This window comes from Paroedura picta, chromosome 9, assembly GCF_049243985.1.
Source record: "Paroedura picta isolate Pp20150507F chromosome 9, Ppicta_v3.0, whole genome shotgun sequence".
NCBI classification, from domain to species: Eukaryota; Metazoa; Chordata; class Lepidosauria; order Squamata; family Gekkonidae; genus Paroedura; species Paroedura picta.
In genome coordinates, this window is record NC_135377.1 from 58,649,645 (window position 1) to 58,677,282 (window position 27,638).

Consider the following 27,638-nt stretch of genomic DNA (forward strand, 5'->3'; position numbering starts at 1 on the left):
CAGTTGCCTTCCCTTTCCTCTCCCCACATCAGACACCCTGTGAGGTAGGTCAGGCTGAGAGAGCCCTGATATTACTGCTTGGTCAGAACAACTTTATCAGCGCTGTGGCGAGCCCAAGGTCACCCAGCTGGCTGCATGTGGGTGAATGCAAAATCAAATCTGGCTTGCCAGATTTGAAGTCCACATTCCTAACCACTACACCAAACTGGCTCTCATCCTCATGTGCCCTTTTGCTTAGCTGGTGTGGAAGCTGACACCCAGCTGTTTCTCCTGATGGTTGGCTGCCCTGATTCTCCCCCTGAATCCTTAGCCAGATGCCTGGAAGCAGTGATGAGGTAGCTCAAGCAGTGTTGTCTGAAGCTCAACCCTTGAAAGATGGAGATCCTGTTAGGAAGTGCTCCTACCCAACCTGGATGGAGTGGAACTATCAGTAGCTCACTCTGCCAAAAACCTGGATGTGATCCTTTCCATAGAAGCACAGGTCATGAGAGTAGTGTGGCACACTTTCTATCACCTATGCCAAGCCAAGCTACTAGTGTCCTACTTGGCCCCAGAACATCTAGCCACAGTGATCCATGTGATGGTCACCTCTAGACTAGACTTCTGCAACTTGTTCTACACAGGCCTTCCCTCAACCTTGATCCAAAAACTACAACTTGTCCAGAATGCCATGGCCAAGATCTTCACAAATACACTGTGGAGGGCACACATCCAGCTAACGCTCCAATAACTCCACTGGCTTCCACTTGAATTCTGGATCAGATTTAAGGTTTTGGTAATCACCTTTCAAGGCTATATGTTGTCTGGGCCCAGTATACCTGAGAAACCACCTTCCTGTCTATAACTCCAAAAGAGCCCTACCAACTGGCTGAAGGTCCCTGGCTCCAAAGAAGTGTGTTGGACCTCAGCCAGGGCCAGAGCTTTCTCTGTCCAGGCCCTCACCTGGTGGAACATGCTCCCTGAAGAGATCAGAGTCCTTCCTGAACTCCCACAACTCTGTAGGTCCTGTAAAAGAAAGCTCCTTCACCAGGCATTTAGTTGAGGCAGACGGACCAAACAACATTCACTGGCCTCCCAGACCGACCAAACAACATCTTTTGGTCCCCAGACACCCCCACAATTATCTGAATCCAAACCAACCTCCCTATGCATTTATGTTAGACGTTATAAGAGTTATTGTTGCATTATAAACTGTTGTAAACTTGGATCCAACAATTATGATTATTTTATTACTGTTTTCATGATTCAATGTATACCTCTGCGTTTTATGTAAACCACCCTGAGCCTCATTGGAAGCCAGTATATGAATGAATGAATGAATGAATGAATGAATGAATGAATGAATGAATGAATGAATGAATGAATATCTCCTTGAAGACCACCCTTCTGGGGCACCTTCTTTAGGAGTACGTAAGTCAGCTCCCACAGTCCAATCTGGACATAACTTGTGGGGCACATGGGAGGGTAACCTGAGGAGGTTTGTCATGAGTCTGAAACCTCCACCTGGCCCAGGGTCCATTCTTTCCTTTCCTGAATCCATGCCTGACATCTCCCCAAAAACCACTTCCTTGGGGGCATTTTAACACAATTCCCCAAGTTCAATCTGCATGCAACTTGTAGGATATGTAAGGGGGCATCCAGGCCTGAAGCCTTTATCCAGGCCTGAAGCCTTTAGCTGGCCCAGCTGTAGCTGAGCTCACACTTGACATCTCCCTGTAAAGCACCTTCCAGTACCTACCCACAGTTACCCAGCACTTTCACATCAGATATTTCTGTGTGGATTTCACTCCAAGCCATATTCAAAAGCTCACAGATTTTATTGGAGACTATGTGCACCCAGAATGTGCTGAACCCCAATCCAACCAAATTCCAGCAAGAATTTTGGCTCATCACATGGTTCAAGTCCACCCCTATTTAGGAGTGTCCAGATCTTACCTTAACCCAACTCCGTTCATTAATAGAAGCCTGTCCATCATCTATAGTAGGTCATTATCTTCTGTCTGCATATCCGGTCTTCATTGTGCCTCACATTTTCTTTTCATACACTGACCATTGAGATAAGTAAAGGTATCCCCTGTGCAAACACCGAGTCATGTCTGACCCTTGGGGTGACGCCCTCCAGCGTTTTCATGGCAGACTCAATACGGGGTGGTTTGCCAGTGCCTTCCCCAGTCATGACCGTTTACCCCCCAGCAAGCTGGGTACTCATTGAGATAGAAAACTGACCATTGAGATAGAAAACTGCAATTGTATATGAATTCGTAAAGCTGTCCAGATAAATGGGGGATGGTTTGTGCCCTTAGAACCCTGCCCACACGAAGCTTGATTCTTGGGAGATAATTCAGGGCCTTTATTGAAAATGTTTTCTAACTAGAACAGAACAGAGAGATTTGGAAAGAAATGACTGTTTGCTAACTAGTTACAACTGTATTTTAGCTCAGGATTCCAGGATTATTTGTGTTGCCATCCGGCATATATCCCAACCATTACCCTTTTCTGTCTCCCCTATTGATACAAACTGCAAGGAAGAGAGAAATGTAGTGTACACACAGGCTTCTTCCAGCTGGCTTTAGGTATAACAGTTTTTGACAAGCAGTAGCAGGAAAGAGACTAAACAAGCCCCAGATACAAACTGGAAAGCCTGTCAGATCCATAGCCTACCAAGGCAGCTTTTAATTTTTTTGTTTTAATTTAAACGACAAACAGTATAGAGCGATAGGCTGCTGAGATCATCTGTCACACCATCTGTGGTTGCTTCCAGTTGAAGTAGAGGAACTGTGGTTTACAGCTGAACTGTAGCTGGAAATTTTATTAATACATTGTTCAGCTATGTCATGCCTTTCGTCCGTAAAAAATCTTACTAATAAAGCATCAGATTCAAGCTAGCAGTCCTTGGAATGAAAGTGGTTTTTCCCCCTTCCTATGATTAAAGGACTTTACATGTTGTCAGGCTTGCGAATGTTTCTTTACGTTTAGTACCTGATTAAGAGCCTCTTGTGGCGCAGAGTGGTAAGGCAGCAGACATGCACTCTGAAAGCTCTGCCCATGAGGCTGGAAGTTCGATCCCAGCAGCCAGCGTAAGGTTGACTCAGTCTTCCATCCTTCCGAGGTCGGTAAAATGAGTACCCACCTTGCTGGGGGGGGGTAAATGGTAATGACTGGGGAAGGCACTGGCAAACCACCTCATATTGAGTAAGCCATGAAAACGCCAGAGGGCATCACCCCAAGGGTCAGACATGACTCGGTGCTTTCACAGGGGCTACCTTTACCTTCACCTATTTCAATATTAGCATTAGAATGGATATGGATGGGCTCCCTCCTCCCCTACTCAAGTATATCTTCCCTTAGTTGTTCATTAAACATGAGTATACCTATTCAATCTTCTCTACTTATGGTGGTGTTTGTCTCTCATTTCACCCATGATGGTAGTGCAAAACAACAGAGGATTCTCTCACAATGCTACTGTGCCCACACATCCTGTGGGATACATTTCTGCCAAGTAGATTTTAACAATTCCATTCGGATACAATACCACAGGGGCAAAGTGACACCAATGACAGTGTCATAGGTCCACTTTAATGGTCATTAGGAAGTCACTTCTCCTGTTCTGCCCTTCTCTCTTAAGGCCTCTTATTTAGCCCATAAATGGTTTAGGAGCTTTACACAGTATGAATGCAGTGTCACCAATGGAGAATGCTGCCCTGGCATAGGGAGCATGGCATCAAATGATAAAGATTTGCAAGGCTTCCTCTGTTGGTGCTGGGCGCTCAATTTGGGCCTTCCTAATAATCGCATGGTGCCAAAAACATTCCATTCAGAATTCAAGTTTGAGATATCCTTGTGATATCCCATGCAATTTGCATCACATCTTCTGAGGCCTCTTTACAGATATAGTGATTATTGACTGTCTCTATCTGAACAGCTTAAACCTTTCAGTATATTTCTTCCTTTCTCCCCCTTTAGCCTGCCTTCATGTGACCTGCCTTCTAGACATATTTTTATGGGTTTGCTTCTGAGTTCTTGCTCTTTTTTAAATTACTTTCTAATTTCCTGGACTGCGTAGGGGGAGGATAGGGATACAGCATGGCATGGCAGATATATTCCTGACATATACATTATCCAACTAGAACATGCAACCCATGTTCACCCTCACAAAACATAATCCCATATTGGTATTTCTATGCAGACTTTACACTTATTATCTTTTTTTTTTACATTTTTATTGAAAGTTTAACATAACCACCAAAAAACACTATCTTGTTGAAGTTTCTTGTTCTACATAAGCTCCTTATTTGAGCTGTTCTAACTTTTAGTAGACTTGATGGTAGAAGTAAACAAATGCCTTAGCCTCATCCTGTTCTGGCACCCCAGGTGAAGTCTTCAGTGGAATAATACAAAAACTTTGCTTGAATGTAACACCATGTCTGATTATGTATGGCAGTGGCTTCACCGTGCCACTGGCTGCTTCCCATGTACTAAAAGGAGAAATCCCCTGGCGCACATGGTCTGTCACAGAGTTGAGTATCTGCTGTTCCTCACCGTGGCAGTGGCAGTGGTGGGGCAGGGAGGGTTCAATGCAGAAAGGTGGGATAGCGGCACAATGCTATCCCACCATCATGTGGGTGAAAAAATTTCCTGTTTGAGTATGCGGTGCCTCAAAGCACCATTCAGCCAAATAGAGTTTTTTGTCCCTACTGGGACACTATAGATTGGAAGAGGAGCCGGGCCTGGGAGACCCAGCTCTTTCCTGTATGCATGAGACTGGCTGGAATAGGTGCAGATAGCACCCACATTAACGTAGGGCATTAGAGGCCCTAAAGTGGGCCAGGAGGGGGAGGGGGCTGGACTGGCAGCAATATCATGGATAAGTGGGGATTTACCCCGCTGTTATGCAGGTGCTGGCCCAACTCCCCCTCCCCATGCATAATTGGTCCATAAGGAACAAAGTTCATGAATGTTTGTGTGTTTGGGTGCATGAGCACACACATAAGATTTAGTCCCACTTGCCATTTCACTTTGAAAACATGTTCTCACTTCATTTGCATGTGTTAGGATCCTGCTGGCAGAGGGAAGCATTAGAGGAAATGATTCCCAACCCTGTTTTGGTTTACCTGCTCTGCAAGATAATTTTTAATGGACTATAAATCAGTGATAATTTCTTTTCTGTCTGTAAATTGGCAAGGATGGTTCCTTGGATATGGGCTATGGGCCATGAGAATTTCTTCCCAATTGAATATCTGAAAAAAGAACCCAAAGTTATGTTGTTTTCTCCTGTGTGCTTATAACTGGAAAGGGAGGCTTTTTTTTGCATGAGAAGCACAATCTTTGAGTTCAACTAGATTCAGTACAAAAACCCAACATGTGTCATTGGATTAATTAAAAAATCCCAACAAAATAATTAACAAAGAAAAAGAAGGTCTGTGACTACTTCTAATAAGTTTGTTAAAAAAATAATTAAGAGTGGCTGAGGGAGAGGAGGCATTATGGTATGACCTGCTCTTGTCAGATCTCAGACGCCAAGGAGAATCTGTACTTGGATGGGGGACTACTGCAGAAGACTCTACTGAAGGGGTCAGTGAGAAACCACATCCGCTTCTGTTTGTCATCAGCTAGTTACAACCTAATGGCACTTACATTTGTAAGGCTAGCTGACTTCTATAATCCTAAGGGCTCATTAGACATAGACCTGTATAGGATTATTCCCAGACTATCTAAAAAGAAACTGATATTTGCTAACTCAGTAAATACTGACCTGTAGGGTGTCGATTCCCTTCCCCCGAACAGATCACTGGCCCAAACAACACATCACCATTAAAGCAGTTACCAAAAGGAACTGGAAAGAACTGTTCCACTTCTATCCCAGATATTATGGATATCCTATATTTTTCACTATGCCTGACTGAAATGTTGCATAACCTGCCCCAGTTCTTGTTCTGGAAGACAGGAGGAAAAGTGATCTGTGCCGAATCCATGCAACTGTTATAGTAGAGCTCAGTTAATGGCAGGTGTAACCTTTTTGTGTGTGCCAAATGAATGTTAATGCTGTGCTATATCCGTGGTGAGATGAAGTCATTGGGCCTGGATTTATATCGTTAAAACAGACCCAAGAGGCCCTCCCTGAGCCAGCTGCTAGGGCCCTAAAACATATGTCATACCCTTCTTCAGTTCATCAGTACAAAAAAAAAAAAAAAAAGGCTTCCGTCTCATAGTACTTGACCTTGTTAGCCTCACAGGTGTCAATGGTATTTTTGACAGAGAGGCAGTGGCTCAAACATGATCATTAGAATTGACTGTGGGAAATCTGGTTTCATTCATGGGACAATGACCACAAAAAGCCTCATGCTGTTATTTTTTTTTTAATAGGCTGGTTGATCAGAAACAATTCTTGCCGTGGCAGACAGACAAATGGAAGACTGCAGCTATTCAGGTCATGACGGAGAAGAAAGAAAGAAAGAAAGAAAGAAAGAAAGAAAGAAAGAAAGAAAGAAAGAAAGAAAGAAAGAACAAGGCGTTCAGAAGCCCAAGGGATGAATCAAAGGAGGTTTTACAGTAGATCACAGGAAGGCAACTCCTGGGCAAATGTACCAAACAGTGACTTACTAAACCATTTTTCCTAGCATACATGTGAGCCGCTGTGACTCCACTAGTGCCCCTGGGAGACTGGCTATGTAGCACGTATCTAAGTATAATGTTCACCTATTCCCCCCATTCCTTTTTTTTTGCTGGCACACCAACATTTTAGCAGGTAGACAGAGTGATGGGTGGTGGTGGTGGTTTTGCTCTTGAGATAAATCTGGACCCTTCTGTAGTCTGTTACTTAAATATTAGATTCTTCCCAAGTCATCTTTAGATTTTGGATTTTGGAGTCTTTAGATTTTGGAGTTTTGAGTTAATTGATCTTTTTTTTTGAACTTGGACTGATTTGTCTGGAATCCTCCATTCTCCCCCCCCCCCAAAAAAAAATCTGCTTTTTAAATATGTTTGAATATGCATACAGCTTTTGGAATTTCTGATCATGTACATCTCTTCCTCTCCCATTTTATTTATATGCTCATGTAGCTTGATAAAACACAGCCAATAAAAAGCAAGGGGTTCTATGTACAAGTGCATCTAGATTCTCTTCTTTTTCATAGTTTACTGCGTGTATTGAATTTTTGTTTTCATCTTGTTCATTCATTTTCATTTCTTTATTGAAGTTGCTGCAGGAACAAGTTCTGCACAATGCTGATAAGCTACCATATGATGTCACCAAAGAATCTTCTCAAATCTCCAAAGAAATTGTACACTTTTCAAAAGTTTACATGATTTAAAACAAGAGTAAAATGAATGGACAGACATAGAACTGCAGGGGTTGGATTAGATGACCTTGGAGGTCCTGTCCAGTTCTATGAGTCTATGACTATTAAAGCACAATCATAAACTGAGTTGCACCCTTCTAACAATGCAGTCCTAAATGCTACTCAGAATCCTACTGAAGTCTACTGAATGAGGAAAATGTTTTTAGGCTTAAACTGGAAATCTATTGAAGTCAGTGGGCTTAGAAGGATATTGTGAGGTTCTTTGTTTACTCCAAGAAAAACAAATCTTCTTTGGAAAGTTTCTTTATTAGGGCAGAACAAGATACTACATATAAGGCATAGTTAGAATTAATCTTTACAGAACACTAGCAAACACATATAGGGGCCTGGGTATGTGCCCCCCTTCCTGGGAACACAAAGCAGATACCACTTCAAGGGAGTCACAACATCTTGATAACAACTATGGGTGTGAAAGCGATGGAAAGGGAGCGAACTGGCCATGTGGAGCGATGGGAGGAAGGGGAGGAAGGGGAGGAATGTCAGGGCATGTGGAGACTTCAAAGGAATTTTGGGTGTCAGCTACACTCAGACATGGCAAAAAAGAAGAAGAAGAGTTGGTTCTTATATGCCACTTTTCTCTACCAGTAGGAGTCTCAAAGTCACCTTCCTTTTCCTCTCCCCACAACAGACACCCTGTGAGGGAGGTGGGGCTGAGAGAGCCCTGATATTACTGCTCGGTCAGAACAGCTTTATCAATGCTGTGGCGAGCCCAAGGTCACCCAGCTGGTTGTATGTGGGGGAGCAGGGAATCAAACCCATCTCACCAGATTAGAAGTCCGCAATCCTAACCACTACACCAAGCATTAAATCAGAACAAGACTACAACCTACTAAATCATGGCAGAAATACATGAGGGTTTCTGACAGACAGAACTCTGTTAGCATGATATTGCCTGTTTTGGATTTTTTTTAAAGCAAAAACAAATCTTAAAGGGGAATGAAGAGATATACAAGACTGAGTAAATCTTCCCTCAGTGTAGTCTGACTAATCCCATTGGTGAAGGATGTGCTTTGGATTCTCTTTCCACATTATATCTGTCTTCAAGCTGAGTGATACTTGTCCTCATGTTATGATCCCCGCATTGCCATTGCAGTATATTTATTACTGCTGAGATATGGTAACTTCTCAGGGAAAATCAAGTCAAACTCTTGGAGACATGAGATTTCCACTAGAAACAGTATCATTGGTAGTTCAGTTGCTTAACTAACATACTATATCCTGGATCCTCTTTATATCAGAACTATTTTTGTTTAACACATTTGCATCACATCTTTCCTCAACAAATCCAGAGTGGTATCCGCAAGGTTTCCCCATCATGGAAAACTCAACGAGAAGTATGTGAAGTATGAGAAAGTGGCTAGACTAGTAAGCATTGTGGCTGAGCAAAGGTATGAAATCATGTATCCCCAACACTCAATCCTCTACACTATATTCAGGCCTGGATCAGCAGTGAGCACTGCTGATTATCTACCAGAGCCAGCACACCAAGAGGGGTAAGCACTACCAAGTCCTTTCTAAGTACGCAACTGACACCAGACTTATGCTTGTTGGATGGGCCGCAAGCAGGCAGGCAGCAAAGAGGAAGAAAGTGATTCTGAATTTTACTACTGTCTTCCACCTCCTAGTAAGTAAGAGAGTTTCCATTGGCTGTTGATAATTGTTACTTCAACTTCTCCCTGTCACCCTCTTGCCTTCTGCTCTCCCCTGCTGGGTGTATAAACCCATGCTTCCTATTTTAAGGGGGAGATTCACCAAGGATACCAAGCATTTGGACTTCCAAAAGAATGGCTCTGTTCCATCCTAATGTGATTGCTGAGAAAGGGAGAAGAGGGTCTCCCATTGCTAACAGTGCTGTATGAGAAAAGATGTCATGGCTCTCCTTGAGTTCACCAGTTCATTTAATGATTATTGATTTGACACATTGGATTCATCGAAGGAAACTTGTTTATATCTCAGGCTGCAACTAAGGTCACATTCACTGGGATTGCTGTAGGTACAAAAGAAAGCATCCCAATAGTTGATTTACTACGATGACTTGAAAAGAAGTTTCTGCAATGGATTAAAAAGAAATGTGTGCTCCTGTTTTGTGTCATTCTTGCACAATCAGATAACACTTGAAGCTATTTTAGCATACCTTCTCTCTGTTGATAGTGATAAAGATGATTTTATGTCTACCATCTAATCAGCTTGGTGTAGTGGTGGACTAAGATCTGGAGTGGGCTAGGATCTGGGAGACCTGGGTTCAAAGCCCTATTCTGCCATGGAAGCTCACTGGCTGTCCTTGGTTCAGTTATGGTCTCAGCCCAAGCTACCTCACAGGATGGTTGTGAGGACAAATGCCACTTTGGGTTCTCATTGGAAAGGAAACAGGGCTGTAAATGTCAGGATATTTTACAACTCTCTCAGATTTGCAGTCTGAAGTCAGAACTGTGTATATTCTCAAGGTCAGCTGGGACTAATAGTTTGAGAAGGGCGTTAGCTGATTGTGAAAACTTGAATATCAGGCCTTAGGGAAGGCAGGACCTGTCACATTTGGCTGCATGATATTTCATTATGCCTTATTTTCAGGTTTTTAAAAATGAAAATAAACAATCATGATCCCCAAATTTATCTTGATTTCTCCCCCCCCCCTTTTTTGTGTGGTTTTTTTTTTTTTTTTTTGCTTTCTGTTTCTTCTGTCCATGTCTCCTCCTCTTGGAGATGGCATGCTGACACAGCACCCGTTTCCTTGCCTCATTTTATAAACTGTTCAGCTGTGCTGTTAGTCACTGTTTTTTCTTTTAATTATGTATTCTTGTTAACCTCTTTCCCCATTCAAAGTTCCTGATTGTGATTGACACCATGTATTAATTAAGGCATATAATTTATGACACTAGAGATTGAAATTAATAAGTGACAATACAATTACATGGTGCGCCTAATTGTCCTTCAGTACCATGGAGACTGACACTTTGGGCCACATTCAAAGTTAAAAGCACTCTCATATGCAATGCAGCGGAGCAGAATCACAAACAAATTAGGAGTAAACAGTTCTTTAAAAAAAGTCAGAGCCTTGGAAGAATCATTATATTTGCTGTGGTCTTTTTTTTGTTGTTGCTGCTGTTATCAAATGGCTCGATCAGCCTGCTCTGGTCAATTTCAAAATTAAATTTAAAAGATAGCATTCCATTTATTGTAATTGCTGATCTTTATAATTGATATTTGTTCTGCTCTTCCTGCAATTAAGCTCCTAAATACCAGTGGCGAAACCAATATTGTTTCATGATGGCTGTATGATTATTGAGAATTTCATTGTACATTAAATTACCATAGATAGCCAAAGAGTTACAGTTACAGCTATATATACAGAACAATGTATCTGCCTTGCCCCCTCTCCCAAAAAAAAATCCCACTTTGCATAATATTGTGCATGGGAACTATATTGCTGGAATTCTTTTCTTGGCGAGGGAGGAAATTCCACAAGCTTCCTTTTACATGATCCTCTGTGAAATGAGAGTAATGCTGACTGCTTTTCATAATACTTGGTCTTTTTCTTTTTTAACAAAAAGGATTGCTTACTTTAGGCATCACCTTGCCTTTACTGCATCATCTTTTACCTCTGAAATGTCATGATAGCTTGCCTGGTCAGCTATAGTCAGTTACCGACTTTCACAAGCAGGCTATACGTGGAAGTTTTAACGGAGGGTTATTAAAAGGAATGTCGGTATTGGTTAATTCTGGAACAGGGAGGCAGTGATCCCCTTAGAGTTTATTAAGGTAAACTTTATTTCTTGTCAGAATTTGGGGGCATGGGTGAATGTAGCAAGGGCTGGCTTGGGACAGGTGCTTGGTTCTGCTCTGTCCTGTGGAATATCCACAGATTCCAGAGCTACACAAAAGTGCCTTAAAAAAATTGGGGGCTTGGGGGTAGGGAGAAAGCTTCAGTACAAGAGAGAACTGCTGTGTAGTGATTGGTGGCTTGCTGTCATTGACAAGCCAAAGACCGGGGGAGAAGTTCATCTTGTTTTCCCTTGCAGCCTCAATGGGAGGCAAAAAGCCACAATGGGGCAGAGGGAAACCGCTGGTGGGGTCTCTCGTAAGGCGGGCTGCACATGTGAGGTTTACCATCCCCTGTTTTCAAGCAGGAGACCACATGCATTTTACCCCTCTGTATGGAAACGGTCATGATTTTACCTCCCCCAGTAACTGGAGGCCATTTTCCCATGTACTCTATTTCTAATGAAAAAGGATTCCATGCTTGGGTTATCATACATTTCCTGGAAAAATGTGGGCCATCTGTTTGATGAAATACAGGTTGTCATAAAATGAACGTTTAGGAGGAGGATCCTGCCTGTAGGACTAGAAAGCTGTCTGCACTTCCCTTCTTGAATCCTTTTTCATGTGACCAAACCAGAAGTCTATCAAAGCAGATTAGCTGCCAGTCCATGGGGTGGGTTTCTAGATATTCCTCCCCAATGGTGTGGTTGTACTACTGTCAACAGGTAGAGTAGCTGGACAGCTGCTGCTGCTGCACCTATTTTCATATAGAATAATAATAAAAAAATCAACATGCAGGATGTGAACATTCATGTGTATGGCTTTTCATTTTTAATGAAAACAGCAGAGATCGATAAAGCCCAGAAGAAGAAGGTAGCGGCTGTAAGCAGCCTTGTACTGGGGCTGTAATCCTGATGAATAATGTTGCTGTCATAACAGCGGGGATAATTTAATGCTGACACTTAGCAGCATGATAAATAGCTTGTCAGACATAGGCAGTGACAGAGTCAAGTGAAACTGCCCATGACAAGTTCTGAAATATTAATCTTCTACTAGACTGTGACTGTGTTGATGGGGTAGCAGTGTATGGAAGACCAGGAGGGGAGACACTTAGTAATATAAACAAATGTACTTTTAAAAGAGATTTTTTTTATCACTGAAAGATCTTTGCCTTTAGAAGTACTGCTACATGCATTGTGTTAACGGGAGGTTTGGGGGCAAAAATAATGTCAACTTTTTCACTCTTGCAAACCTTGGACCTAGTCTTTTTTATAATTTCATGCTCTCTCTCTCTCTCCCTTCCTCTCTGTATATATTTTGTACTACTGAGCTAAATTTTAGAAATGTGGAAAGTGATTACAGAACATGAGGCAGGTCATTATGTAGCTGTATGTTCTTGTGTTTTTATTGAATTATTTAAAAACTGCTTTTTGTTGGCCCAGAGTTTTCGTGCTTTTTTGTCTGCCATCTTTGAGGACACTGATCAGCTAGAAAGGTGGCATAACTATATTATTTCACAGCCAGAGAGCAGAGATTGATGACAACTTGTTTCACACTAGAAACCCAAAACTGACTAGAAGGAACTGACTCGAGGTTTCCCATACTGAAGATCAACGTCTTTCACTATATGGTAACAGCATTAGTGAGATTTACTTATATATCTGGTATGTTTCTCTCATGGATGCAACAAAATGTTGCTAACCATTTAGCGCATGTTCTATGGAATTCAGGAGCACAACAATTTTCCAACTTTTGTTTTTATTTGAAAAGACATAAAATATAAAAGAAGAGAGGAAGAGCTGGGTTTTTTTGTATCCTGCTTTTTACTACACAAAGAGTCTCAAAGCAGCTTACGATTGCCTACCCTTTTCCCCACAACAGACACCCTGTGTTGTAGGTGAGGCTGAGGGAGCTCTGATTGAGCTGTGATGGACCCAAGGTTACTCAGATGGCCACATGTGGAGGAGTGGGGAATCAAATCTTGCTCTCCAGATTAGAGGCCACTGTTCTTAACCACTATATCCAGTTTCTCCTTCTCCATGATGATTGTGTCTCCTCAAAGTAATTCCACACCAGAAATAAAATAAATATGACTAATAGTATTGTCTGCTCTGAGTTTTATAATTTCTGGGCATTTGGAAGTGGAGTCTGAAGAGGGTATAGCTTGGGGAGGGAAGAGAACTCATCACGGATGGGATCTCTGTAGTCTGGAGAACAGCTGTAATTCTGGAAAAATTCCAGGCCTCACCTAAAGGTTCTCAATGCTAGTGACCAAAGTCAGTTTTATGTACCAAAAAACACTAATAGGTGATGGGAAAAGCTTCCGGTCACCCCCAGGAGGTACTAATAGCATATTTTATTTCAGAGATACAAAGAAAAATAGTTGTTTTTTATGCCCCACTTTTCAGTACCTGAAGGAGTCTCAGTAAGGCTTACAATCACCTTTCCTTCCTCTCCTCACAACAGACACTCAATGAGGTAGGTGAGACTGAGAGCTCTGACAGGACTGCTCAGCCAGAACAGTTTTATCAGGGCTGCGATGAATCACCCAGCTGGCTGCATTGGGTGGGGGGAGTGGGGAATCAAACCTGGCTCACCAGATTAGAAACCACCACTTAACCACTATACCACACTGGCTCTCTGATGTAAGCCATAGTTTAAAAACGAAAAAGAATGGTTGATTATAAAAGTACATAAAATCATTGCCATATATCTAAAGAGCTAAGGCAGAATCCCAGAAATGTGGGTGTTCAGTATAATCAAACCCTATATGATTTAGCTTGTGTTCTTGTGTGCGTTAAGTGCCACCAAGTCACTTTGTAAATCATTCTCATGTCTTCATAGAAAACATGTGAACTGATAACCTGAAGATCTGAGTCATGTGAGGGAGTTTTCAAATGTAAAACTATTGGTCAAACCAGGGCTGAAGGTTAGCCACAGCACTATTCTCTGCACATATTCTGCATTGCCATATATTCAAACATGGAAAAGACAACTAGGTCTGCCATGTCATTGTGCTTGGTGGAGCCCAACAGCCATCTTGAGCATGAGTGGTTTTCACTGTGCAGTTTGAATGCAGCTGTTTTGTTCTCTTGTGAGTAAAATGTAATCAAATCATCGATTGTTACTTGAAATTTTTTTAAGTGCCTTTAGAAGAAGAAGGGATACATTCTTCACAAAATGGCTTCCTCCGACTAAGCCCTCTTTAATTTAAATTACATCTCCATTTATACATAATATTTATCGATATTAGGTTTAATTAGAAAAAGAAATCATCATGTAGCTGTAAACATTTTCCCCATCTGTTTATTTTAGAAGAGCATTTTAGGTCAACTTTGACGTTCTTCCTTAATTAGGCAGCTGAAGCCTTAGGTGTAATGATCTGTCCATAGCTTTTGCAAATTGATTTATCCTTCAATGATAGCTAGTGCTGCAGACTTAAATGTCAGATAGAAATTGCTTTATTTTGCTTTCTTTCTTGGCTTGCTTTTTTGCTTTTTATTACATTTCAGGGAAGGAAAGATTTGCTATACTTCAATTCAATCACAAGTAAAGTTTATTAAGATCATAAAAGTTTGCTTCTATATTGAATTTAGAGGGAATTTTTCAAGAGGGGGGAATCATGTTACTAGGCTGTATGGTACTTGGCTAACTGCAGCTTTTCAAAGGCTTATAAGCTTTTTGGCAGAAATGGTGCATTGCCAAAGCTGGAGGTGGTTGGAAAGCTGGATTGCAAAATTGGATATGGCTAAGACCAGAAATCACTCCTGTACCATCTTCACTGTAAGGTGCCCAGATTTAAATAAGGAGCACATCAAGATGAATGTATACCCACTCCCAGAGCTTTGTTTTTTTTTAAATCTCTACACTGCACAGTAGCAGGAGCAAATGTGAAACTTTGAGCCAGCTTCAGATGAAATAAATGGAATTTTCTAACGCCCCTGGCTCTGATGGTAATACAACTACTGGTTCTATGAGTAGTAGCGACTTTCCTTTGGGAAAGGTCTGTGGATCAACAATATGCAACGTATCTATCTACTGAAAGTTTATGTTTCAATTCCTTTCAGCTCTAGTTAGAGGGTCTCAGGAAGCAAGCACTGGAAAGACCATTTTGTTTCTGAGATTCTGAAGAGCTGCTGCCACACGGCTAAATGCTCAGCTTCATTGATGGTATATGTCCATTCATTTGGTTATTTTGTTCCATTTTTACAATATCCTTTTAAATATCAATTAATTTTATATTTAATGCAAAAATAAGTTTAACAGGGAAGAAATCTTGTTAGGAACAGAAAATAATGCCATAACAAAGATTTCAGGATTCAGTTAATACAAAAAATCAAAATTTGAAATAGAAACTGTAGAAAACTGAAACAGGTTTTAGTAGCATCTCTAACCACCAGGTTATTCAGTTGTAACATAATTACAAGTTCTCAAGCATCTTAAAGACTGACTCATTGTGGAATGGTGCAGTTTTAGGATTAGGAATGAAAGATTCTTTTTTAAAAGTTATTTGTACCACTACCTCTGTTCCGTAGGCCCAGTGTAATGAGTGCAATGATTCTCAAGTGACTACTTGTATAAGGAGTTAAAGAGACTGTTGAATTAATAGAAGAACATTTCTGTACTGAATTCCTCCTTTTGCACACAGTGCTTCAGACTGAGGGGTAAAACAGTGGAGGACATTTTCTGTGTGCCAAAGGGCACCTTTGGATCCAACCCAATACTTTAAAAGCCAGCCAAGATGAGATATGGGAACACGGCTGGTAAATTCTGTAATACTAATGTATTAATCACAGAAAAATAATGTGATACTCAGTATAGGTAAAGCTGAACATGAAGATGCCAATGAATTATTAAGGGTTATGTGAGGATGCTAGTCAGTAATAGGCTATTAATATAAAAAGAGTAACCACTATAATTTATAGCTAAATACTGGGAAGCTTCACTTTCACAAATATTGTCAGTATTTGAATGATCCTTTGAAGCACCTCTGTCGTCAAATGAAGTCGAGTGCTTCCCATCCATCAAAACCTCACTTTCATTAACTAATTGAAGAAAAAATAAAGTCACTTTTCCTCATGGCACTCCATTATGCTTTGAATTATAAGGCAGCAGCATGTCCAATTCAACATTACTTTATGGGTATTCTAATGATAGTGGAAGTTTTGCTGGCTGGACGTCATTCATCTTTGTACATTGCTGGATGTGCTTCAGAGATGTCTGCCTGATAATACTTAAAGAACTCTACAGACACTCCCTTCTAAACCTTTTTCTTCATTAATAAATACTTTCACATAAGCTTTCTCCATTGTAAAATGGATTGCGTGTGTCCTGGATTTACTACTGTGAGATTCAGTATAGCACAGATGAGTTTAAAAGTGTTCATAAAGCATCTCATCAGAACAGTTACATGCAGCTATATCCATCCAGCCTTCCTTATGAGCTTCTCTGAATTACCTTATTGGCCATTGTGGAAGATGATCAAGGGTCTACAGTAGCCATGCTTTCTTTCAACAAGGTAATTCCTTTATAGTGCAGCTTCTATAATGGGTACACTACTCAGAGAGAGGAAAAAGGTAATCACATGGGAAGGGTATTTATGTACAGCTAATGATAGATAAAAACATGAATATTCCTATGAAAACAGAGTTCAGTATTTGCATACAATAATGGAGTGAATAATTCTTAGTAAGGATGAACAAACCATTTTTTTAAAACTGAACTGGGCCTTGCAAACACCATTAAAAGGGACCACTTTAAAAGGGCATTTGCAAAAAGAAGAAGAAGAGTTGGTTCTTATATGCCGCTTTTCCCTACCCGAAGGAGGCTCAAAGCGGCTTACAGTCGCCTTCCCATTCCTCTCCCCACAACAGACACCCTGTGGGGTGGGTGAGCCTGAGAGAGCCCTGATATCACTGCTCGGTCAGAACAGTTTTATCAGTGCTGTTGCGAGCCCAAGGTCACGCAGCTGGTTGCATGTGGGGGAGTGCAGAATCGAACCCAGCATGCCAGATTAGAAGTCCACACTCCTAACCACTACACCAAACTAGCTCTCTGAAGCCTGAAAAAGCAGCTGAGCTGTTTTGGGCTACCTTGTTTAGTCCCTTTAAACTTTAACAGTTGACTGCCAGGGAGCAACCTGCTCCCTGCCACTCCGCTGTTTTGGGCTGACATGCAGGGACTCTGAGTCCCTTTGAACCCCTGATTTCTGTTCCTCCTGAAAGCCACTAAAACAGCTGAGCAACAAAGAGCCCATACCATCACAAGAGTGTGGGGAAAGACCCCACAGTTCCCATCAAAACTCCTAAATCTGCAACCAATAAAAAAGACATTGCAAATGTTGTGGAGCCATGTGTCCACTAACCATTCTGAAAGGTGAACCCATCAGCCCTGAATAAGGCACTTGCTGAAAAGAGATATCTCAACCCCTATCAATGAGTCTTCCCAGAGATTCAATGAGCTCTCCTTCAGACCTTCCTTCTGGCAAGTCCACTTTTTCAAGATCACAATACTCAAGATGCACAATATTCAAGCAGCTCCAACCAGAGCTGCTTTGTGTATGGTAGGTGCAAAGCAAGGATCTATAGGTCAGACAACATTGAAAGGCATAGCATGGTTCCTTTTTTAGCTGGTAAGTTGTTCTCACTCAGATGTATACATCAGGTAGGCTGTGGCTGAAGACTTATCAAGAGATGTTGCTCCTTAGGGAAGCCCAGGTGTATTCCTCTACGTACCAGCCAGGGGATATGCAGCTGGTCATCAAACCCTAATGAGCCCCCCCCCTTCCTGAATACAGTATTAGTCCACCCAGGAGATGATTCTGTGCTCAATGATCCAAGTAGATTTTAGCCAATTTGTATAGACTAAGATAAAAAAGGCATATATTATGTCTGGAGGCATATATATGACTAGTGCCAGTGACTGGCCCTGATTTTACTAGGCAAAACCCAGTTTCAACAGCTGTGGTGACTGCACCTATCTGGAATGAGGGGGGCAAAACTTAGAAGGAGAGAGACCCAGGGCCACACGGCACTTGTACACAATTCTCTGGCCTCTGAGCTGTCCCCCTTGCTGATGAGACTGGCCGGCCATTCAATCACTGCGAGGCAGCCTGTCTTCTCTTCAAGTCTTCTCTTCACATGGCTACAACAGCTGTTGCTTCCTACCTAGCTCTCTTCAAGCCAAGGCCACAAATAAGGCCTCTGGTAAGTCATGTCTGGTGAATTTGAAGTACACCTAATTAGTTTAAGGAAGAAATGATCCTAAATAGATTCTGTTACTGCTGTTATTGCTTTGAAAATGGAAAACACCATCCAGTTGATTAGCCCTTTTACTAAGTCTGTTTTGGGTCAGTGAACTTTTTTTGTCAGTAGACTTCAAATAACTTCCCTAGCAATTAACCAGGCCAGATTAATACTGGTTAAGCCCTAAGGAAAAGGTAGGCAGGATAAGTACAGAATAGAGCAGCAAGGAACCTAAGATATCTGTAGAAGGAGAGTCATACATCAAAGGCTTACTAAACCAAATGTCTGGGTAGGAAACCTGATCATACAAATCCACACACTTTCTAGTCTATAAGAATGGTGTCAATGAATATAATCTCTTTCTTGGTATAAAAAGTACAGGTAAAGGTATCCCCTGTGCAAGCACCAGGTCATGTCTGACCCTTGGGATGACGCCCTCTAGCGTTTTCATGGCAGACTCAATACGGGGTGGTTTGTCAGTGCCTTCCCCAGTCATTACCGTTTACCCCCCAGCAAGCTGGGTATTCATTTTACCGACCTCGGAAGGATGGAAGGCTGAGTCAACCTTGAGCTGGCTGCTGGGATTGAACTCCCAACGCATACAGGCAAGGAAAAGCAGGTTCTGAGCTTTGAGCTAAGATGGAGCTGCCCAAATGTAGGCAAATCCATAAAAGAACTGTTTATAGTGACTGTAGTAAAAAAACAACAACAAAAAAGGTTAAATGTAATAATTCACAGTACAGACTTAAATTAACCACAGCTTTGTGTAGCATCTTCATTTGAAGTGTGTGGTACCAACAGAAAAACCAGGAGTTTAAATTGCAGTAAGTTGCACTAGGATTGTCAGCCCTCCCCCTCCCGTGGAGGGTAGGGGGAGCTTCCTCTGCTGCCTATCAGTTGGCCAGTAGGGCAACTTACCAGGAGACAGAGGAAGGCCCAGGCAATACTGATTTGTCAATGTCACTTCCAACACAGACAGGAAATGATGTCATCAGACAGGTGATATCCTGGCAACATTCTATTATTTAAGCAAACACTTTGTGGTAGAAGCAATTTAGTGTTTTTGCCCAAATATCTGAACATTGCCCTGAAAGCACACTTTGATGACATCATGTTTTGTGTGCACCAGAAGTGATATCTCCAAATTGCCTGGGCCTTCCTCTCTCTGCCTATGTCTCTCCTACTTGCCTTTAGTGGCCAGAAGGGATCTGGCAACCCTAAGCTGCACTAAAGTGGGGCTTATGGAAGAAAACAAAGGTGATATGATATATTAAAGTAACCAAGCTCAAATGATGGTATTTAAGTTTATATATAATGCACCCATTAAGTTTAACAATTACCAATGAATTACAGAAATGAGCAACCTACTCTACCCCATTTATTTTTATTATTACATATAACCAAAGTAAAGTACAGAACTATTATTCCCCTTTGTGTGGATTTTTAAACAAGTAACTGTGTTTTAGCTTGTCTAAAATTAAATTGAAAGTATTGTGGACATCTCAGGGTACTCGTCAGTGAATGCTGGAAAAGTCATAGATGGTCTTTATAAGATAATAAATTTTCAGTTGGTTCACGTTGAAATGATTTGACAAGGACAGCATGTTTGTCCCTGGTTAGAAAGATTGGAACCTGAACATAGAAGCCTAAATTGATTTGATTTCAAACTCTTCTTATCTTAAAATGTTTAGAAATAGGAAAGTTTTTTTTATGATTTATTGCTTCAAACCCATAAAGTCTCCTCCTGACAAAATGAAGCTGCAAGACATATCTTTTAACCCCATGTTCTTCCTTTTTTTTCTGTAAACCCTCCTCCCTTCCTGCAGTTCGGTGCATGTGTTAGAACTGAATCAAAGTTTGTGTGTTTTTTTTTTAACCCATGCTCCCTGGTTAGAATAGAAGTTAAATGCACAGAGCATTACAATTGTGAAATAAGCACACCTCAACATCAGCTCCATGACTAACCGTTCAATCCTCAACGGTGCAATCCATAACTAACAGTGCAATCCTAAACAGCTACACCTTTCTAAACTATGGGCTTAGAAGGGTATAATTCTGTGTAGGATTGTACTGAAATTGATAGGGAAGGTACACACCAACCTCACCAGCCCTTACAAACTTCGTTCCCTGTCAACAGCAGCAGCAGTCTGTAAAACACAAACTCCAAACACATACACACAAAGGATGATAGTGTAATCAAAGTTAACAGCAAAGCTACACATTCATATAGTTTCTCATGGTATAATGGAAAATGGACTGAGGAGGTGTAAAATACCCATGAATCTAAAGAATAAGTATAAGAAGACAAGTACTGGAAGAAGGAGTCTACAGAAGAACAATGGTGTTATAGAAAGCAGAGGGAGAGAATAAAGAGGAGGCTATGGAAAGAGTAAAAACTTACCTTTCCCCTCTCTCAATAAACTTTTGTAAGCATCATAAGAATTGGTTTACACATTCTGTTTCTTGGCCTGTTGAATATGAAGGTGACATGTTTTCTCTGATGTAGGTTGCTTTCCACACTGTAGAAAAGTGGTTCCCCAACCTTTTTATCACCAAGGACCGGTCAACGCTTGACAGTTTTACTGAGGCCTGGTGGTCTTTTGCGGAGGGACATTGCCACCGCCGCCTGAGACCCTGTTCCACTTGCTTTCCTACCAGTGCCCCTAACTTCCTGCAGCCCGCTGGGGGATGCTACCAGCAGCAGCTGCGCAGTGCCATGACAAGGGGGAGCCCCAGCCATGGCAGCCACTGGAGAGCACCAAAGGTGCACTGGTGGCAGAGTGGCAGAGCAGCCCCTGAGGCAGCAGCCGGGGAGGAGGACGAGGAGGAGCCATGGCCTGGTACCGAATGATCCACGAGCCGGTACCGGTCCCAGGTCCAGGGGTTGAGGACCACTGCTGTAGAAGACTATTTGATACAGACATTCCTCTCCCCACAGTGATGTTCATGTACCAGCTGAGGACTTTACTATGATAAATATATGAGTTAAACTTAAGAGTGAGATTCTTTCCCCTCCCCCCCCCCCAAATAGAGTAACAGGAAAGAAAAAAGAGCATCCACCATCACGCTTAATTGGATCATCATGCGGAAGAACGTTATAAGGCATTTTAGTTCCAAATTTATTTTTAAAGCTTTGTATCTAGACCAGCCTTTCTCAACTTTTTTACAGGCTTTGAAAAACCCCAGAAGTGGAGCCATCATACAAAATATGGTTGGGAAGCATAGATGTGTACTTGCCCACCCAGGGCCCTCCCCTTCCCTGCTCCAAGCCCATCATTGGCCATTTTGGGAGGGGTGGGTCAACATGACAATATATGGTCATATCACCAGATAAATTTTAACACATTTTTAAAATATATTAAAAATTAATTTACATCCATCCATTTGGGCAACACTTCCAGGATTGTCAAGAAACCCCAGGGTTTCACAATCCCTTGGTGCGAAAGCCTGATCTAGACTAACTTTTCCACTCATGCAAGTCATTTCTGTGAGTGCAATAGAATGTCCCCCACCCACTGCATTCCAGTGGGAGACAAGGGACCCTCAGGAAGAGCATGAGAGCCAAACTAGGGCTCTATGGCAGGAAGGGGGAAGTGGTGGAAATTATCCCATCCCTCCTATCAGTAGAAAATTTAGTCTGGATCCAAACAACTGTTTTTTATGTTTTTTAATTGTAATGCTTCCTTTCCTCCATATCCCTTCTTTTACAAGATGTCAGCCCTTTTCCTCTTATGTTTCATCATTTTTGTTGTCTTGCCTGAAATCTTCAGAAATTGACTTAATGCAGGATGAAGCTGAATGTCTGGCTTTAATGTTATCACCACATTCACATGTAGGGATCCCTGAACCACAGGTAGTTCTGCATGCCACGTGAACTGCAGAGGGACTTGTAGATGTTCAGCTTGGAAAAGAGGAGGTTGAGAGGAGGCATGTTTGTTGTCTTTAAGTATTCGAAAGGTTGTCACTTAGAGGAGGGCAGGGAAAGGTTCTTGTTGGCAGCAGAGAATAGGACCTGCAGTTATGAGTTTAAACTACATGGAGAACAATATCGGGGAGGGGAAGTCAAAGTAGTTCAGCAAGGGAATCAGGCTGCCAAAGGAGGTGGTGAGCTCCCCCTCACTGGCAGTCTAAGCAGTGGCTGGATAGTATCCAGTAGATACTTTAGGCTGATCCTGCATTGAGCAGGGGTTTGGACAAGACGACCTGTAAGACCCCTTCCAATTCTGATTCCATGATTCTAGTTCAGACAGAATGGGTTCAGAGCAGACCATCAAATCAGAATTTAAGATTTTGTTAGCTGCTGTCATGTATTTAACATTACTTAAAAATAATTGTCTGTGTGTGCATGCACACAGTGCATGTGTGCATGTGTGTTGACATGCTAATTTAATACATTACATTTATTGATAGCAGGGCTAAGTACTGTATTTAACTAGACAGATCACACCAAGTCAATCACTTAAAAGCAGCATCTGTTTAATATAATACGGTCCCATAATTCATTTTTAACTTTCCCTAATTGCCTCAGTCATTTCATTATTACAAATATTAGGTATCTGAAGAAAGGAACAGTAATTCTTTTGACGAGGCTGAGGATTCCAGCATGGGTGCAGACATGCTAATCTAATTATAAAGGTAGTGAAGCCGAACGGCTGCATTTTCTCATACTTAGCATTCACAAGTCAGGTCCCAGCAGATGTGCTGTGAAATTAATTTCCTCTGGTGTAACCAGAAACTCTCTGTTATGCAATTTCCATTTCACAGATGATAACCTATTATCACTTTATTCAAGGAAAATGTGTTAATAGCCACGAGGAAAATTGAATTATTCATATTTGCTCATTTCTATTCTGAAGCGTGCTCTTCTCTTTTCATGCATTGGGAGAAGGCTAATGTAAACATGACCAGATCTTTGTAAATTGGCTTGTAGAAGAGGCTGTTAGCATACTGCCTGGGGACTGATCCGGGATTGGGATAATGGCTGATATCTGTGAAGTACACCATGTGGAAGGCAGGCTGTTACCAGGTGGTAATGGGAGCTAATGGGAGCCAGGTCAAAAACGTCAGCTGTTAATTCAGAACTTTAACAACACTGTAATATGGTATACTTGGAAAGCCAAGCAGTGTGTAACAAGTGGTTACAGCTTACAAGGTGTGAAGTTCTTGGGTGGTGCGGGCCATCACAAGAAGAAGTCAAGCTTGGCTGGAAGTGATAGATAGGTATCCAGGTATATTTAAGCACTGAGATACTGCAGGCTACCCCAGTTAACAGGTATTGCTGCATGCCCAATCCACTTCTAGCCACAAACAATAGTCAGTTATGCAGAAATTAATTGTTTCCAGTATGTTATTGCCACAAGGGAATGAAAGTTCTCCCCCTTCAACACATTCACAAACACATGGTATTTAATCTTTTCTAAAACAAGGACAACAATAATAAAACAACGATATCTGTATACCATTTTCGATGGCTATTTGGGAAGCGATTTGCAGGACAACTAAAACATAAATTCTGAAATCAAACCCATTTTCTAACTCAAAATGAAGGCAAAATACAATGCTGGCAGGTATACCAGTAGAGTTTGGAAAATATTGTAGTTATCCAACTCAGTTTAAGGGCATTTTAGGACATTAGACAGCAACTGAAAAGCAGCTATTCCTGGTGGATGTCAAACCCTTGTTCAGATGGTTCTCAGTACAATCCTAAAAAGTATTCTTTTAAGCACACTGAAATTAATGAAAGTATAATTATGTGAATGATTACATTTTCACTGTGAGCATATCATCAGTGCATCTTGGAAATGTTTCTTATCATGATTTAACCTGGACAATGCTGATTTGTAAATATTTTATATACTGTGAATAGAGTTTTCTAACACTGGAGACTGTCCAAAATCTTCAGCTCTGACAACTATTCAGGCACCTCATTGTCTGGTTTTGTTTCCCTGCAGAAGCTGTAGGGCAGCGACAGGAGAGTGACTTAGCAGATCTGTTTATGACAGGGAGGTCATTCAACTAACTTCTCTTACTGCCAAATGGGATCATTTTACTCATTTCTGTGCCCAGTGTTATCCCTTTCTGCCAATCATTCTGTCAATGAGTACGTCATTATTTGTTTGGGGATGTCATGTAAACTTCTTTTTGCATAGACTTGTGATGATAAACTCAGCTGCCTCGTTTACCTCACAGCTGTTGATTGCAGCATGGAGGTTCAGTTCAAACTTTTACAGTCATTCAGACCAAGGGGAGGGGGAAGAAAGAAAGGGAGAACCAACCAAACTCCAGAATAAAGCCATAGGGAAAACCTTGAGCATGCACAGCAATCACCTTGCCAGCAGGCCAAATAAGACGCTGGTTAGAAGCCCTGAGTCTACTCAACACCCAAATCCAAGGAGCAGAGAAAGTCCATATATGGAAGGTGGGGTCTCTCCTGCTTTCAACATCAATGTATGCTGGTGTTGGCATCTGTGACCATATAGTCACAGGTGATGTTTGCGCCACCAAATCACTCCCTCAGGCTGCTGGGGATTATGGTATTAATGTTTGCTGCCATGTGATCTGCATCTATCCCCAGTTCATGGAGCAGAACCATCTTATCCTCCTGGCTCCTAATCCTGATAGTATGGACAGAGAGGTCCTCATGTGCCTACCAGCGGGTGGTGAGGAAGAAGTGGCCTTGCTGCCAGCCACTCCAGAGGTCTGATGTGAAGGGGATGGTTCAGCCTTGAGCTTTGGAGAGTTCAGCCGTGAACAGTACCATCATGGAGTAGTGCATAGGTGTTAGATGTCCTTCCTCTCTGGACATGGGTACGGCATACCTGGCACTCCACCACACATGTGTCATTTGGGAGGGTGCAGAAATGTGTCCAAATGGTAAATTGGAAATGGTTGGAGAAGGCCTGGGAGGCACAGCTATGTTTTGGTGCTGGGTGGGATTGAGCCATAGCATGGAGCGTCTACCACTGACAGTGGCAGAGCAGCAGGACATCACGGGGAAGGGAAAGATGCTTCACCATGACAACCACCTCTGAATCACTGTCATTGGAATCCTCCCTTCCAGTGTTATCAGCTTCTGCTGTTGGAGCAGTACAAAAAACCTCTTTCATGTCCAATGAAAGCCCCATGGATGAAGAAGAAAAAGGAGGCTCCAAAACCCCGCTGATGTCATGCTGAGGACATCCTCCATGGGGGAGGTTGTCTTTAGTGCCCAGGTACAGGGCCCTCTGGTACATGGGAGGATGAGGGCAATTGCCTTGACCAATGCCCACAGCAGAGATAGAGAGAGGATCAAAAAAAGAAGGGGTGGGGTAGAGTAGAGAACAGGAACCGCCAACAAAAGCAGAACAAATCCTCAGGCTGCCAGCCACATATCTTTATTACTTACTTACTTACTTACTTACTTACTTACTTACTTACTTACTTACTTACTTACTTACTTACTTACTTACTTACTTACTTACTTACTTACTTATATACCGCCCTCCCGGAGACTCGGGACAGTTAGCCCAGCAATCACATGCCAATCTAAAGAGTTGACAAAAAGGAGGGATGGCAGTGGAGAACAGGGACCCAAAGCTAGAAGTAAAGCAGAGGGTGGCACACATAGATCACGAATCCAACAAACGCACAAAAAAGACATGAAAACTGACGCCAAATGGGAGTGGTGGTTACAGAATATGAACCAATGGCAGAAGGAAAACCAAGCCTCAGGCGCGGTGTCACACATAGTGCTAGCAGACACAACTCAGTTCAGTGAGTTGACCCAAAACAGAGGTGTGGAGGTTGAAAATCAGAACCCACAGCACAAACAAAGCAAAGTCCCAACCTCAAGGCACACTGCAGTCCAGACAGTTGATCAAAAAAGGTGGGGGTATATAAATGCAGGCTCTCTTTGGAGGAACCTGGTAGCAAAGCCCACTGCTCAACACCAGCAGTAAGACTGGATGCTGTAGCATACACAGAACAAAGAGATATAAATATAATTAAATATATATATTAAAAACAAGCTAGAAGAAGAAGACAAAGATGAGTGACTTCCAATCACCTTCCCTTCCTCTGCCCACAACAGAAATTCTGAGAAGTAAGTGAGGCTGAGAGAAACTGACAGGACTACTCAGTCAGAACACTATCAAGACTGTGACTAGCCCAAGGTCATCCAGATGGCTGCATGTGGAAGAGTGAGGAAGACTTTAAACTATATTAAGTGCCTTCATTCAAAGCCAGAAAAAAATAATTTGGTCTGATGCATAAAAGATAGTAAGATGAGCCTCAAGGCATGGCATTCCAAAGAAGTGGTGCCACCACAAAAATGCCCTGTCATTATTTTCCACCTGCCTCCCCTCTGCAGGCCAGGACTCTGTCTGCAGGACTTGAAAGGCTTAAGTGTCATGTTGGGCAGTGCAAGAGTAAGGGTGCTGATTAGAACCTGGGTTCACCGTCCCATTTTGTTCTGGATAACGTCGGGTCATTTGGACTCTATGGGAGACCCAGGTTTGCCAACCAAAGCTCCTTGGAGGAAGGGAAGGATTAAAAAAAAAAGTTAAGTAGATCATGATCACTCAGTGTATTGCTTCTTCATTAGCGTTGCATTAAGTGCTGTGACCTGGGTACCACTTGTACTCCTCTTAAGTTTCTCCCCCCACCCCCAATTTTCAATTGTTTTTTCTTCTTCGTCTGAATAGTAATGGATATTCATGGAGACATCAGTCCTCTATAGGGGGAGAACCAGTATGAATCGAAATTGCCCATCTGTACACAAGATCTGTTTAGCAATTTCTGCTGATAATAGTGCCCATCATTACAATAAAGTCACAATGCAAACCTAATCCTCACACTCCAGTGGAAATGGTCTTTTTCCTCCTATAAAACAAGTGTTAGTGTAAGCTAAAGGCATTCTTTTCTCTTCTACTGCCAGCCATTGGGAAGGTCAGAAAGCTCATTTTCCTCCAGTCGTAGCCAATAAAAGTGATACAAGGTTGGCATACCTAAATAAACACAATAATTTTTGCATAGATGTAAAGAGACATTGAAATTGAGGTGCAATTATTTAGCAGTTCTTGAGGAAGGAGATGGCTTATTTGGTGTGTCAAGGACTGCTTCCCCTGAGAGAGAGGAAATGCAGTCACCGCGATGTCTAAACTTTTTACAACGTGTCTACATGTCCATGGCATTAAACAGGTAATCCTGACTACTATCATGTGTGCAATTTGTACTGAATTTAAAGCCATTTCCGAGAAACCCTTGTGGGACACTTTAGGCCACCGTTAAAGCAAATGAAGAT